We start from the raw sequence: 15,748 nt of genomic DNA, 5'->3' as shown, positions 1-15,748 counted from the left end.
ATAGTAATAGGGGGGGGGGGGGGGGGGGGGGGTGCTTGTGGAAAGAGTGAAAGCAATCCAATCCAGGTATGCCAATGTATATTACCATTGTTCTTTTTTATAAATCTGTCACATGAGATACACTATCAAACTATGACAAGTATGGTGTTTAAGTCAGAATAATCAGTTAGAATCAATTCTTTATTCCCTACTGTGTTACCTTATACTTCTATGTGATTTTTAAGTTTTTATTTTACCTCAGAGAGGAATATTGATCATTGATTTGATGGTAAAAGCATCCAATATTTTCCAATGTTTCTATTCTTTTTCAAATTTCCACATTCATTGTATTTATCTCAGGGATTTTTGCCCTTTTTCAAAATGAGATTTGTCCAGCATTTGTGGGGTGAACATGCATCAAACAACATTTTCTGGGTAAAAAAGGTTTTGCTTAACATCTCTTCTGCAATGGCAAACCTGTTTTACTGTACTCTTAATCCTATTTTCACTCCTTGAATGTAGATGTATTCTGTAATTCCCCCTACATTTGCACATTTTTTACCTTGCATAATGTTCAAACTTTTCTTTTGTTTAAGGTAGGGAATGTGTATTTTATAGTGCTTCTTTGAAGATGCAGGTTTGTGCTCATGGAAAGGTCTGAAGCTATGTCTTAATAAAGTTCAGTATTGCGTGGTCCCCCTTCCAAGGTAAACATGCCCACCACACCAGGCATGCAGGCTGGTATCCCTATAGCAAGAGAGCAGCAAACATGCAAACACCCTGATATGCTGATAACAGCCCACATGCCCTTCAGCACTTGGGAGTGTGCTTTGAAAGGGGTTCGTGAAAAAATTGAGGTGCCCCTTTAAAGCACTGGTGCCCTGATGCTGATGGCCCTCAAGCTCTAAGTCAACCTTGGTACCCAGGAGGGAGCAAAAGCAGGGAGATGCTTATGTACCACCTATAGGGTGCAAGTAGGTGGTCACCACCTACCTGGTGAGTTTTAGTAGTTCCTCAGGCACCTAAACAGTTCACTGGTGCCTGCGGCTCAGTAAAGTTTACCTTTTCAGGTTTTAACCATGCCCCAAGATGTACCAGAGTGTTAAATCTACTGCAGGAAAATCAGAGGTATGAAGAATATTTCCAAACTGTGCAGTGTTTTATGTGCACAGGAAATTTTGGGGTGGATTCACCTAAAAAAGATTTCTACAAAGATTCCCCCAAAGGTGAAAAATCAGCTACAAATGTACTATCAAGATATGCTGTGGCAAAATTACATTTTCCAAGACTTGCCCAGCAAAAGCCACACATTACAATATACAGTATATGAATATTTATTCACTGGGCACATTTTTCCATTGAAATATAGCCCACAGATAAAAAATTAAAGTTTTAGTCACTGCCTTACAAGAAGAGCAGGCACACAATATATGGTGAGCAGAGGCGTATCTATGGTAAATAGCGCCTATGGTGCCCCTGTCCCAAACATCTGACAATGCCGTTCTGGCACACCCAGACACACACACTGCTAGCTAGCATACCCAGACAAACACATACACAGAGCTACTAGGCCTGTAAGGTTGGGGCAGAAAAAGCACCACAAAAAGCAATGTATAGCACAGTGTACAGAACAAGGTGGTGTGGAATATAACATGTACAACAAGGTGTATTGGATGACGTGGAGCAGAATAGGGAATGTACAGCATGGCATATAGAATTAGGTGGTGTGGAATAGGACATGTACAGCATGGCATATGAAACTGGCAGATATATTTTTATACCTTAATAGAATGATCTTGGCCCCATCCAGACCTCCATCAGTGTAGACCCACGATTGATTACAGTGACAGCTTAGCCAATATGTAAAAAATAGGTTAAAAATAACAGCACTCACAAGGTTGTCCATCCATCCAGTACTTTATTTGTAAAAAGGCATAACAGCAGCAAACAAATGCTTACATGTTTTAGCCCCCAAACTGGGCCTTAATCAGTCCCTCATCTGGGGCCCCAAGGATGAGGAGAAGTGTGTGCCCCTTTAGTTATATTGTGCTGATGCGCCAATCCTGGTTCATGTCATTGTTACTTTATTTTTTGGTAGAACTTTAGAGAAATGCCACAAATAAATGGCGCTCTCCTCTCCGCCGCTCTCGGTTTTGGAAAGTTCCTCTGTGTCTTCTGGTAAAATGGAGTACTAATGCTCCTGCCTGATACTGGATGAAGACGATGTGCGACCGCCGGTCAGAGAGTGAGACTTTGGTGGAAAAGTGGAAGGGGGGTTGTAATTCCAGTAATGTCTAGCAATCTTATGTAACATGTTCCCAGTATCTGACTGTCTCTTGCAGCATGTCCTCAGTCTCCAACCACACAATCTCTGAAACCTTCTGTGGCATTACATTTTATTATATATGTTTATGCTGTATAATTATGTAAAATTCAGAACATTATTTTCAGCCCCTTGTTGATGTCAATGGCAGCAGCTGAGCCCCCTATATGTAAAAATTTGACCACCACTGTTTTTCAGCTAGAAAACATTTGATGTTACTACTTTCTTCTTTTTTTCCAAATTCTGTTTTAATTTTAAGAACATTTTTTCAAAAATAAAACATACATGCATACATACAAAGCAAGTAACATTGTCATACTGTAAAGTAAATCCTAGTTCTGACATCAAACATTGTCACACTAAATTCATAGGAATCCCCCATATATCGCCCTGCCATGTACAACGAGAGTGGCATCCTGGCAGGGCGATATATATGTGGAGTCATGGGGAGTTCTTTGTGTCCTCATTCAGGCCCCCAGGGCACCGGGCTCAGTGAACAACTGAGATCCTAACAAGACAGGGATGATGCAAGGGGCGTAGGGGCAAGACAACGTGAAGGAGGAAAAGGAACGAAAAGAGAGAGGAGAGATAGAGAGAGAAAACAAAATAAGGGGGGAATGGAAGATGAGGGAGGTAGGGAAGGGAGCAAGAACGGGAAAAGGCAGGTGGGGAGTGTATTTTCACATCCAGGCCGTCAACTTTAACTGCTCATTAGGAGCTTGTATTCTGTGGAGTCGAGGAATTCAGTCCAGTAGAACCATGTGGAGGAGAGTCTAGACACTGTTCCCTTTATGGAGCTAGTGAGATCTTCCATGTGTGTATACCATATCATGGTATACGGTATTAACTCGTTGGAGCCACTGTCTTATGGTAGGTTGCAAGGACTGTTTCCACAGAAGAGGTATACAAGCCCTCGCTGCGTTCACCAGGTGAATAAGTATGGACTGTCGATAGGCCTTTAATGGGCATTCACTGTGGTGTAGTAAGAAAAAGGCTGTTCTGTCCGTGAATTTCTGCATTATGTCCCTTACCTGGGTCCAAAAGCTCACTAGTATTGGGCAGGACCAGAAAACATGATACATGTCGGCTGAGGAGGAGCCGCAACGCCAGCAATTGTCCGGTACTTCAGGGAAGATCCTATGGAGCCTATGAGGGGTTCGGTACCACATGGTCAATATTTTGTATCCAGTTTCCTGGTATCTATTGCAGATAGATGACCCCAGGGAGAGTTGCAGAATCCTAGATCTTTCAGCAGAGGCGAACCGTACCCCCAGGTCCTTCTCCCACCCCTCGATGAAGGGTAGAGGTTGATCAAGGTCCGGGAGGATAAGCAGTTGGTAACAGAGGGATAATGTTTTAGATAGGGGGCCTGCTGCAGTGCACTCTTGTTCAAACGGGGATAGCGGCCTAGAAAATACAATCGGAGATGGGAGCGAGGATAGGTAGTGTGTCAATTAGCATAGTCTCCACGAGCCCAATGTTACCAGAGAGGGATCCGAAATGAGCTCTGGGAAAGTGGGCCATGCGGATCCGCGGAGGAAGTGGAACGCTCTGAACTTATCTTGCTTCCCCAAACGCAAAAACTTTGCATCCTGTAGGCCGGGAGAGAAGTCCGATGTCCCAATAATTGGGTGTAAAGGGGAGGGGTAAGTAGAGATTCCCTTGGAGTTGAAAGCCACTTTCGCTACCTTCAAAGTGGGGCCAATAGTCGGGTGAAGCTGGAGGTGTCTCGGGACTGAGCATAAGCACCAAGGAAGAGTCCACAGAGGGATGGAGGAAAAGGACTGTTCCACCGCCACCCAAGCCTTGAACTTGCCATGTCTGCACCAGTCTATGATCCGGGAGAGATGTGCAGCGAGGTAATATAAATGGACATCTGGTAGGGCCAGACCTCCAAGAGGTTTGGGCCGTCGTAAGATGGAGTGTTTGATTTTAACTGGCCCCCGTGCCCACACAAACTTAGTAATGGGCGATTGAACAGAGGCCAAAAACTCCCTGGGAATAAAAATAGGGAGGGTCTGTAATGGGTATAGGAGCCGCGGGAGGACGTTCTGTTTGACAATATTGCATCGTCCTGTCCACGAGAAGGCTAAGTGGGACCACAGTTGGAAGTCTGAGTAAAGGGGGGAAGTTAAGGGTGAAGACATCAGTTAGAGTGCGTGGTAGGCGGACACCCAAGTATTTAATAGAACTGTTGGACCACTGAAATGGAAAGTTGTGTTGTAGTCTAGTGAAAGCCAACTGGGGGATATTAAGGTTAAGGGCTTTCGATTTCTGGCCATTGATATGAAAGTTGGAGAGTTCCCCCTAGTGTCGTAGAGCCAACAAGAGGTTGGGAATAGATATGTCCGGAGATGAGATAAAGAATAGCAGATCGTCCACGTATGCAGCGACCTTGTGATGGGCGTCTCTCAGTTGCAATCCCCGGACATCTGTATTCGCTCTGATCGTGCAGAGGAGGGGCTGTAACGTAAGTACAAAAATAAGTGGGGAAAGCGGGCAGCTCTGTCTGGTACCATTAAAAATTCTAAAAGAGTCCGACAAGATGCCGTTCACGCGTACTCTAGCAGAAGGGGTGGAGTACGGGGATGCTATCCAAGCTAGCATTTGAGGACCCAGACCGATGTGCTCCAGTGTGAGGCGCATTAAGGACCCTGTCGAATGCTTTTTCTGCGTCTGTAGAGAGAAGAAGACAGGGTCGGTCTCCCGCCATGGCCGAATGAATGAGGTTAAGAGCCCTTGTGGTGTTGTCTCTCGCCTCACGGTGGGGAATAAAACCTGATTGGTCCTGGTGGATTATCGAGGGGAGATACGGTAGAAGGCGAATGGACAACACCTTCGCAAATAATTTGGTGTCTACGTTAAGGAGCGATATGGGGTGATAGCTGGGGCACAACAGAGGGTCCTTGTCGGGCTTTGGTAGAACAGTGATATGTGCAGACAGGGCGTCAAAGGGAGCCACCCTCTCCGAGGTGACTGAGTTCAAGGCTCTCAATAGGTGTGGGTTCAGGATGGCGGAAAAGGTTTTGTAGTAGGAAATTGGAAACCCATCTGGGCCTGGGGCTTTGCCAGTCTGTGTCGGTTTGATGGCGGATTCTAGTTCCTGTGAGGACAAAGGGTTCTCTAGGAGAGGGACCATGTCAGCGGGCAGGCAGGGGAGGCGAGAATCCATTAAATATTGTCGAATGCGCTGTTGACGATGAGATAGAGCCTGGGTGGATGAAGGGCGGGAAGGTTGTATAGAGAGGAGTAGTAATCTCGAAATGCCACCGCTATATCCTCCGATAGATGGAAGGTGGAGCCATTGGAGGACTTTATGGTAGGTATAAACGTTTTAGAGCGCCCTGGCCATTGACCGGCTGCAGTGGTTGCCATATTCATAAAAGTGGTGGCGGCATTTCGAAATGGCCACTCTGGCCTTTGTGAGGCACAATGTGCGAAGCAAGTCCCGTAACCGAAAAAGGTCAGAGGATATCGCTGGGTCAGGACTTCGTTTATGTGTGAGTTCCAAGGAATGAATCTGGGATAAGAGGGAGGAGATTTGTTAATTCTAGTTCCCATTTTGATAAGCGTGCCCCTTTATATAAGCTTTTTTTGCGCCTCCCAGACTATGTACGGGGAACATTCCGAAGGGGCGTTCAGCATGAAGTAGGTGCGTAGATCTTGGGAGATTTCAGAAACAAGAGCGGGGTCAGAGATTAGAGATTTGTTTAGCCGCCATTGCCATGAACGAGGAGCATCCGGACCCCAATCAACAGTTATCTCGATAGGGGCATGATCAGATATGGAAATGTTACCGATGCCAGAGCTCGAGACGGAGGCTATGGAGCTATGGTGGACCAGAAATGGGTCAATACGAGTGTACACATTATGAGAATGGGAGTAGAAGGAGTAATCACGTGTGGTAGGATGGTGAAGTCGCCGAATATCCACAAGTTGAAAAAGGTGGAGGCGCTTCTTCAGTTGCTTCAAAGCCGCGTAGGAGAGGTGGGAGGAGGACCTGGAGGAGTCTACGTGCGAGTCTAGAAGAAGGTTAAAATCACCTCCCACTATCAGATGTCCCTCCCTGAAATTGTCCACCAATTCCAGAACACGATCCAGGAATGTGAGTTGACTCTGGTTAGGCAGGTAAACATTGACCAATGTAACCACCGTGGTACCGATCTTCCCCTTGATCATAAGCAGTCTACCCTCCTCACCGGCATATATGTCAAGTGGGGACCACTGAACTGATTGAGACAGGAGGATACTAACCCCTCAGGATTTCTTGTCTGGGGAGCAACTGTGGTATACTGTGGGGTAGCAATGGTCGCGGAGCGCAGGGCGTTTGACAGCCGAGAAATGGGTTTCCTGGATGAACCCTATCTGAGTCAGCTGACGGTGCAGCTCAGACAGGACCATCCTCTGCTTCTCCGGTATATTAAGGCCTTTACCATTATAGATTGATCGAAGCGGGGCCATGGCGTTGTGAGAAAGGGGGGTAAGGGGACAGAGGGAGGTAAGTAAAAGTGAGGAAAGCAGTAAGGAGGCAGGGAAATAGGTAAGGAAACAGGGAAAGAGAGTCAAAGTGGGGGAAGTAGAAACACAGGACAGGAGAGGGTAAATTGGAAGCGATCAGCCGCTTCCAATTTACCCTCTCAGGGTTAACACCCAGGGAGAGTAGGGGCTATTGGGGGATGAAAGAAAAACTGGAAACACGGAGGTACCTAAATGCTCCGGGCACACGACTTAAGGTAATAATAAAGCACTATGAAACAATAACAAACCAACTCTTTCCTGGACATAGGGGGTTGGGGTGGGGGGGGTAGGGATTAGATTTCGGGTGTGATTTCAACCCTTGACTATCCAAAGGTCCAAACCGGCTCCCAGGAACGCATCTGAGCAGTCACCATGTATGATAGGAACATAAACAGGTAGCTTTGCAAGAGGTCGGGTCCATAAAGATTCAGGTCCCCTGGGGAGTTCATCCGGACCACCTGGTCCATCGGTCTCGGGAGAAAATCAAAGGGTCCCCCATGGCACCCATTGACAATCCCGAGGGATACCGCACTATAAGTGATCCGGATGAGCCCCGCGGGCCCCCCTCCCACCCCGACATCCAATGAGTAAAAATGCATTTTAGTCAACACTTGGCAGGACATCAGGGGAGAGGGCATACAGTAGAAAATAACAAATCATAATACAACACTATGTACGCCCCATTGCCCGGTATTCGGGGGGGCAAAGACAAGTGGCATGTGGGAGGTCTAGTAATTCAAAAGCATGCGGTGCCAGGCACGATCCCCCCGGAGGAGCCCCAAGGGGGTCCGCACGTGGAAGGCATGCCAAGGGTCCAAGGGACGGGGGGTGCAACAAGCTCCTCCCATCGTACCAAGGAACTATGCGAGATATGAGTCTCGTGCCTCCTATGAAGAGTCAGTAAGGCGTTTGGAGCGGCCTCCCCATTTCGCAGCCGTCACGAGGCTCCGCGGCAAGCGGATCAGAGCCCCCCTCCCATCGACGCGAATCAAAGCAGAACGATGAGAGGGAGGCAGCCGAGATCCCATGATATAAGTACCTGCCTAGGACCACAGGTGGAGAGACCGCACCAACACCCGGTATAGCAGGCCACAACTACAAAAAACTGTATATATAAACCCGACACACATATACATGACATATTTATGAAATAATTAGATATTGGTAACCTAACAATACAACAAAAAAAAGGGAACCTCTAAGGAAGGCACTGCGAAATAGTGTGACCCCGGGAGGAACCACTTTCAAAGTAGACTTTCTTGGTACGTGTTGAGGAGTGCGGGACCAACGAACAGGGCACTAAACGGTTGAGAAGTAAGGATTCCATACAGGGGATGTTCCATTGATCGCACATCCCTAGTCCGTAACAGCGGGGAATTGGGGAAGTTTCTAATTTGGCACCTGCTCAAAGAGAGGACAAGGGAATCGTTACAATTCAGGGTGCATGGGCTGTAGTGGTGAGAGCTGGCCTCTTCGGCGGGTAGGACGAGGTCCTTCAGGAGCTCCGTTTCGGGTACGCCCAGGGGCCAAACCACGGGGAGAATGGGAGCGTCGTATGGGTACCGCTGAATCCAGTGAAGGCTGTCCGGCCCTCTGGGGAAGCAGCCAGTTAGGCACCTCGAAGGGAGCGAGCTCCAAGAAACAGAATAGGTCCGGCAATGCCTCTGGAGACCACAAGAGTAATGTTTCTTCTGATTTCCGGACAATCAGGTGAAAGGGGAAACCCCAGTGGTAGGAAGCTCCGACTGATCTAATGGCATCTAGCAGAGGTTTCATCATGCGCCTCATTTGCAAGGTATGTCTCGACAAGTCAGGATATAGGTGGATTGAGGCTCCCTCAAACTCAATCGAGCCTTTTCGCCAGGCCTGTCGCATAATTTCTTCCTTGATGTTGTAGTGATGGATGTAACAGATAACATTTCTGGGTCTATTAGCATTCTGTGGTCTAGGACCCAGGGATCTGTGGGCCTGATCAATCTCTATTGCAATGTCGGGGGGGAGGTCCAAGAACAGGTTAAAGATGCCCTGTACTGTGGTCTTCAGGTCCGCCGCATGGGTGGATTCGGGAACCCCCTTAATTCGAACATTATTGCGTCTGCCTCTGTTATCTTGGTCATCTAGCCCCAGCATTAGGGCTGTCATCTGATGATTGGAGGCAGATTGGTCTTCTTCTAACCGGGTGATCCTTTGCGCAAGCTCCATCTGCGAGCGCTCAAGACCCATAACTTTGGAGGAGACAGTGGTGATCTCCTCCTTGACCTCTGCGATTGCTTGCTTGTAGGCAGATTCAATACGGAGGGTGAATGCCTCAAAGTCAGCTTTAGTGGGTACCATAGCTGTCATGTCTGCCTTAGTGGGGAGAGAACTTAGCAGGTCCCTGAGATCAGAATTGTTGAGGGGTGACTGACCTTGTTGTGGGGTGTGCCAGCTCCCAGAAGGACGATTGGATAATATCTGTGGATCAGAATGCCACGAGTCTGAGGAGTCCCCATCAATCAATGGAAGAGGGGGGGATGACCACTCCATGGCCCCCTGGGGTAATGGTGGCAGAGGAGGGTAGAAACTACTGGAGGGACAGGGTGGTAAGGGGAGGGCCTGGTCCTCAGTCCTGCAGACCTCTAACCCTGCTGGTTCTCACATCAGTGAGCCTGGACAGAGCTGACAGGTGACTGTGTCAGCAGTGGAGGCTGCAGGCTGTGGCAGAAGGTGCTCTCAGGGCAGGCCACCAGGGGCGTCGAGGCTGCTGAATGCCTGCCGTTCTGACCCGCAAGCACCTTGGGGATATAACCCAAGGTAATAGAGGGGATGATTGCTCACCACGTGCTCGGCGGGTCGGTCCGATCCACCGATCCGAATCCTCTGAACCGGCCACCGTCCGTCCATCACGCCTCGGTGGCCGCGTCATAGGAGAGTCCGGGGATGCGGCTGTGGAGGAAGTCCATGGGGGGGTCCGGTCGGACAAAAAGTTTTTTAAAGGCGGTTTTTGGAGTGTTCCGCTGCCCCTTCTGTTTGCTCTTCTTAGACATGAGGAGATTTGGTGGCTGAGAAGGGTGGAAAGAGTGGGGTTATTGTTGAGTCGGGCCCGGAGCTGTAAGATCACACTCCTCACACTTCCATGGCTTGGCCACGCCCCCATGTTGCTACTTTCTATTGCTCCAAAATGTTGATCTTTGAGGTGGAAAAAACAAGAGACAGTTGCTGGTTTAGAGAATTAAATACGTTAAAGCGCTGCGCAAACTGTTGGCGCTGTATAAATCCTGTATTATAATAATAATAATAATACGTTGTCTGTAAATGTGAGAGGATGTGAGCTATCAGAGTGGAATAAGAACACACAGGGCCATTGGAAATGTAGCATGTTGGAGCTTCCATATCAGGGGCAGTGCACACAGGTATCGGAGGCAAAACGAAAGCAAAATACACCTGGAAGAACACAAGATTTCTATTGCAAAGATAGATCAAATTTAAGATGCAGTAGTGATGTACCTACCATGTTTTGAAGATGTTTACTATGTAGTTGAGTCTTAACAGCAGTTTTACTTATACAGTATGTAAAGCTTGTTTGCTTTTTGATAGATCATTGTAGATTGTAATAAAACCACCTCAAATGCATATCAAATGTTGTTTAAAGTGTGTTCTACAACAGTCTTTTTCACTGATAGCAATATAGAAGAAAACTCAGATGTAACTTACCCAAATAGCGCTGGCAGGCTACAAAATCCACCTGAGATGTGTGGATAGATGTGCCCTGCCCCTCCTCCCCTTGTCCGCCCTCTTCCTCACTCCTCTCCCCTCCTCTCTGTATTGCCCACCTCGGCATCTTCCTTGTCCAGAAGCTGGCTTGTCCTGTGAAGACCTTAGTATAGAGCTGTCACCTGGAACAAAAACGGGGGGTGGGGTGGATCAGGCTGCATAGAGAGAGCTGAACATATTAGTGATGTGTTATAGAAGCAGGTAATTCTACATCTTGCGATCCAGGTGTGCATGTAGAAATGTGATGCAGAGAGCAACACCTTGACACTGCACTCCCCCTCAAGTGGTGTGCAGGGCACTTGCCCTGCTTGCCACACCATAGATAGGCCACTGATGGTGAGTCTATAGGAATGCAACCATTATCTTGCTGGTGAAAAAAATTCTCGAAATCATAAAAAGGACTTACTGGAAGTATAGCTGAAGCTCTACATGGGCCACATTGTCCTGGGGGGCTTCTAGGAGGGGCTCACATTTCCATGGTACTGACAGTGTAGATTTTATGTCAGTCATCCTGTCTGTGTCGGCCTAAGGTTCTGATTGTTGTTTCCTCTCTATACTACTAGTGTATTATAGTTGATAGCAAAATAAAATTAAAGATAGCCCATGCAGGGTCTGTATCTTTAAATCTGAGCCAGAGCAGGTTAGCAGTTCACACTGCTCATCTACTGGTCTATTTAAAATGTGCTGAAGCTTTTTAGACAAATTTATATTTTCCCACAAATCTATATACAGTAATTGAGAAGTGCTATGATACAGACTACACACCATCAGTTCTCATATACTAAATTTATACTGTATATATATATATGAGATGGGTGATTGTGTCAACTTATCAATCCCATCAGAAAATCACAGACCCATTGCAATCTATAGGGAGGGAATTATTTCTATTTCTCAGGCTAATAGGAAAGGAATGATAAAACAAAGGGCATGGAGAATGAGAGTTGGACATTGCCATGGGGAACAACAGCAATGCTTTTTTTTTAGCAGTAACACACTCTATTGCCTTAAAAGTTTAATAAAATGTTAAAAGAGAGTGCACAAAAATACTTCAAAGACACAACCACACATTCCCCACATCCAAGTATTCCCCAAAATTTCAAAAATACTGTATATACTTCATGTATATGTTTGGCAGAAATTAGCTAGTGTAAGTACAGTATATGGGCACTTGAATAGAAGTGTAATGCCACTAGAAAGAGACTAGAGGCTAGAAAGGCTTTTTTTAAAACATATTTACTGCTGATAGCACCTTGGGCTGTCGACACTCTACCTGCAGTGTATCAGCATTTGTAAAAGTATCAGCCATTTGGTTACCACATGCATGAGAAAACATATATTACTATGCACCAAAGATTTGAGTGAAAGCAGTACCTCAATGAGACAAGTAGGCAGCCAAATGCACACACTCTTCCTCCTCAAGAGTATATAGCAGTCACTTTATTTTAGAATGCTGATAATGTGCCCTTTTCCTCCTCCCCCCAGTCTCTGGTGCTTAATATACTAAAAACTCAATGAGGTAAGGTAACGAGGAGGGCTGGGGTGCTGGGGGAGAGGAGGAGAAGGATGGTTGGGGTGCTGGCAATGAGGAGAAGTGTTGTGGTGCTGGCAGTAAAAAAGGAGGAGAGTTGGCCATTCTGGTGGTAAAGAGGAGAAGAACATTTGTGGTAGCTTCAAAGGGGAGGTTTCATCCGTTCCTGATGGAAGGAAAAAATTAAAGGATATACTGCCACCATCACTGAGAGAGCCCAACATGCATTACTTTGAACTGCATTTCCCCACATCTTTTTTTGAGAGGTCAGAAAGGCAGTGTGGAGATGCTCTGGGGAGCTGGGTTTTTTCACCCCACCAGTGGTAAATGGCAGAGGAGGTAGTGTATTTTAATCCTCCCAGGTGTGGATCAAGTGCTTATAATGCACCTGTTCCCCACTCCTACTCCTAATGGTGCATATCAACCATTTTTTGAACTTCTAATGCATCCTTTATCAGGATCTCCTGCCACCATCAAAAAATGGACCCATAATGACCCACTCTGAGGATGGGGTGAAAATTGACTCTTTGCCACATTTCCCAGTTATGGCTGGATCCCTATCACATTAGGCATAACTGTAAGAGGAAAACCTTAAAGCATGGGCTGGCTACCCTTTCACAACCGGGCTTTGACAGTGGACACTTGTTTTTGACACAGACAGAGCTACCCCTTTTTGGCAGCATGTCACTGCATTCCAAGGCCTAAACTTAGCCTTGCCCCTAAGCAAAAATGTAAAAAAGGTTTTCTTGTATGGAGGGATTTTAATGCTTACGTTTCCTTTTTACATTTTCTAGCAAAAGTATAGTTAGTATAAAGATAAAGTATAAATTACAAATATAAAATCAATTTATGAATATTTTCGTTGTATGATGAGCACATTTATGGCAATAAAGAAGCTGCTAATTTGACAGACAAAACATTTAGGGAAAAGTATGTAAAAATATCAAATGCATACAAAAACCCCAAAGGAAAATCATTTCCATGACAAAGTGTTTGATTTTTCAAGAAGAATCTTTGAAGTCGGTCAGTGTGCAGCAGTTACAATTTCATTCCTCTGTTTCCTTTTTTTAATGAATATTTGGAATAATTTGGGGGGCTTCAAATGTTTACAGGGAGACAGCACTATAAAGTAATAAGAAAGACTCAAGAGATTACAAATTTGAGCCTCATAGCCTTTTTAGATTTCATTTTGAAGATTCATCAATTAGAATTTTTAATTCACACTTTTCACATGTTGCAGATATTTATACAGAGACATTATAACAGCATAAGATGCTTTGCTAATAGTAATTTAGTATATAAAGTTTATTTTACTGACTAAAACACTTTTTCCCTTTACAGATGACTACATTTTATGTAGGACTCTTATTTACTAAACCTGTATACAATAATATGTATAATTGGAAAAATTGTATATGTACATATACAGTAGTATTGTATTGCATATAATTAAGTTTATATTCTATATATTTGAAGCCCAAGTCTAGCCAAAACTTTTTTAGTTTTGGGTGTAGTGCGGAAGAATGAGGATCTCTGTCAGGGTTTGTTTTTTTTGCAAAAAAGTTAATTTAAATAAATATACAAAGGTGAATAAATAATATGAACATCAGTATTACAGGGCTTAAATGTATTTGTGTGGGCTACACTGAAAAAACAATTGCATGTATCTTTTGTTTACCTTTTCTGTGTCTGGTGTATTACACAACGGGGTCAATTTACAAAAGGTAAATAGGCTCTACACAAAAGTGAATTTGCACTTTGCAAGGGACTTTTTCCTTAGCTTAGTGAATGAGGTGAAGCTCTGCTGACTTCCAAAATTCAATCATGTGCAAGCGAAAATACATTTTTTTTCCTTGTGCATGATTGGGTATTTTTGCAAGTTATTTTTCATTACATTGGCTAAGCTAAGTTAAAATTCCCTTGCACAGGGCAAATTCCCTTAAACAGCCTATTTGCCATTAGTAAATAAACCCCAATATATTCAGCAGTTATTAGTATGCGTGGTCAGTAAATTGAGTGACAATGGATGTCAATCTTCCATCAGTACATGTTTAGTTGGAGCTGTTTAACCATAACATTCAAATTGTTTGGTGTTTCAAGAGCAACATTCCTCATTGTTATGACTGCATGCACAAAGTATAGTAATTATCGGCAAAGAAAAATGGTGGCTACAAATTTCAACTGAATGACAGGGACCATCAAACACTACTAAGCATAGAGGCCAAACAAGACAGAAGTACTGCTTCAAAAGTGACATCGGAACCTATAACCTATTGAAGACTCTGTTTTTACAAAACAGTACACAGACAACTTCACAACCTATTGTATTACACATGCAATAGGACCATACAGTACCCTCCCACAATGATGCTACTTGATGCACTTAAAGGTCTCCTTAGATCATTTTATACAGGCAATGCTACCCTGTTTATGTTACAGAGGTTGGTACAGATTTCTGTTTTTCCAAAAAATAAAATGTTTTAGATAAATGCTGCCATAAATGTTTACAGAGGGTCAGGTGATTCCTGTGTGAAATGAAGTGAACCCCAAACTTAACAGTAAATTGAAGTCTATGGGTGTTGACTATTTTTAGGGCAATAGGCAAGTTGCTGAAAAAATGCATTGTGAGCTAGACACTGACATGAGAGACATGTAACAGTGCAAAAAAACCTACAAAACTACTGTACAATGGGGAGAAGGTCTTTTTAAGTGGCATTGCGGGCAACATTGTAAATACATGAATACTTGTAAAAAAAACATGTTACATAGTTGGTTAGGTTGACTACAGGCATAGATCAATTCAGATACAGTTCATACAATGTATGTGTGTGTGTTTGTGTATGTGTACATGTAGCTATATATATCCATACCCTATATATTTTCTTTGCTGAGAAACCCATCTTAAACCGCTTCTCATCCATTTTCATGTTGTGGCCAAATGTCTTCTTCAGAGTCTTTAGATTAAACAATTTCCTGACACTGTAGTCACCATTGATAAGTTTGTATAATGCAATCATATCCCCTCTTAAGCACCTATTTTCCAAAGTGAACAAGTTTAAGGAAGAACTCTGGGCACAAATGTTATTAACCCTTGCAGCGGGGCTACCACTGTACTGCAAAAGGTTAATTGCTCCTTTTTGCCTAGGGTAAGAAAATGATACTCACTTGATCCTTTGAGATGGCTGGCTCTTAAACTGGAACATCTCACCCCTTCCGTTATCTATAGGACGTGAGGATGCCAAATAACATATCACCGCTGCAATGGAGGAGGAGACAGGCTGGAGGAAGAGCTGCTGGCTCCGTGGGTCAGGCGAGTGTAACTTTATTATTGCCTTAGTGTCGCGGTTCCCTGTGCTTTGATCTGGCGCTGGGTTTTGCCCCCAGTCCAGGGTGCTTGGCTTCCTGGCAATCCGCTTTGAACCTCAGCGTGTGAGCAACAAGTCTGTTTCCTTCTGCCAGACCCTCCTGTGTACTTTGTTATTTGCCTTAGAGTTTCTGAAGTTATTCCTGGAACCCTTGTTCCTCTGGATTCCTTGGTTTTCCCTGTGGATTCCCTGCTTTGCTGTTTCCATCCTTGGTTTTCCCTGTGTCCCTGCATACTCTTGTCATTGATTCCCTGTGGTAATTGTGTTTCTGATCATTGT

This window comes from Nanorana parkeri, unplaced genomic scaffold, assembly GCF_000935625.1.
Source record: "Nanorana parkeri isolate BGI_ZX_2015 unplaced genomic scaffold, ASM93562v1 scaffold745, whole genome shotgun sequence".
NCBI lineage: Eukaryota > Metazoa > Chordata > Amphibia > Anura > Dicroglossidae > Nanorana > Nanorana parkeri.
Note: the sequence above shows the minus strand (reverse complement) of the source record.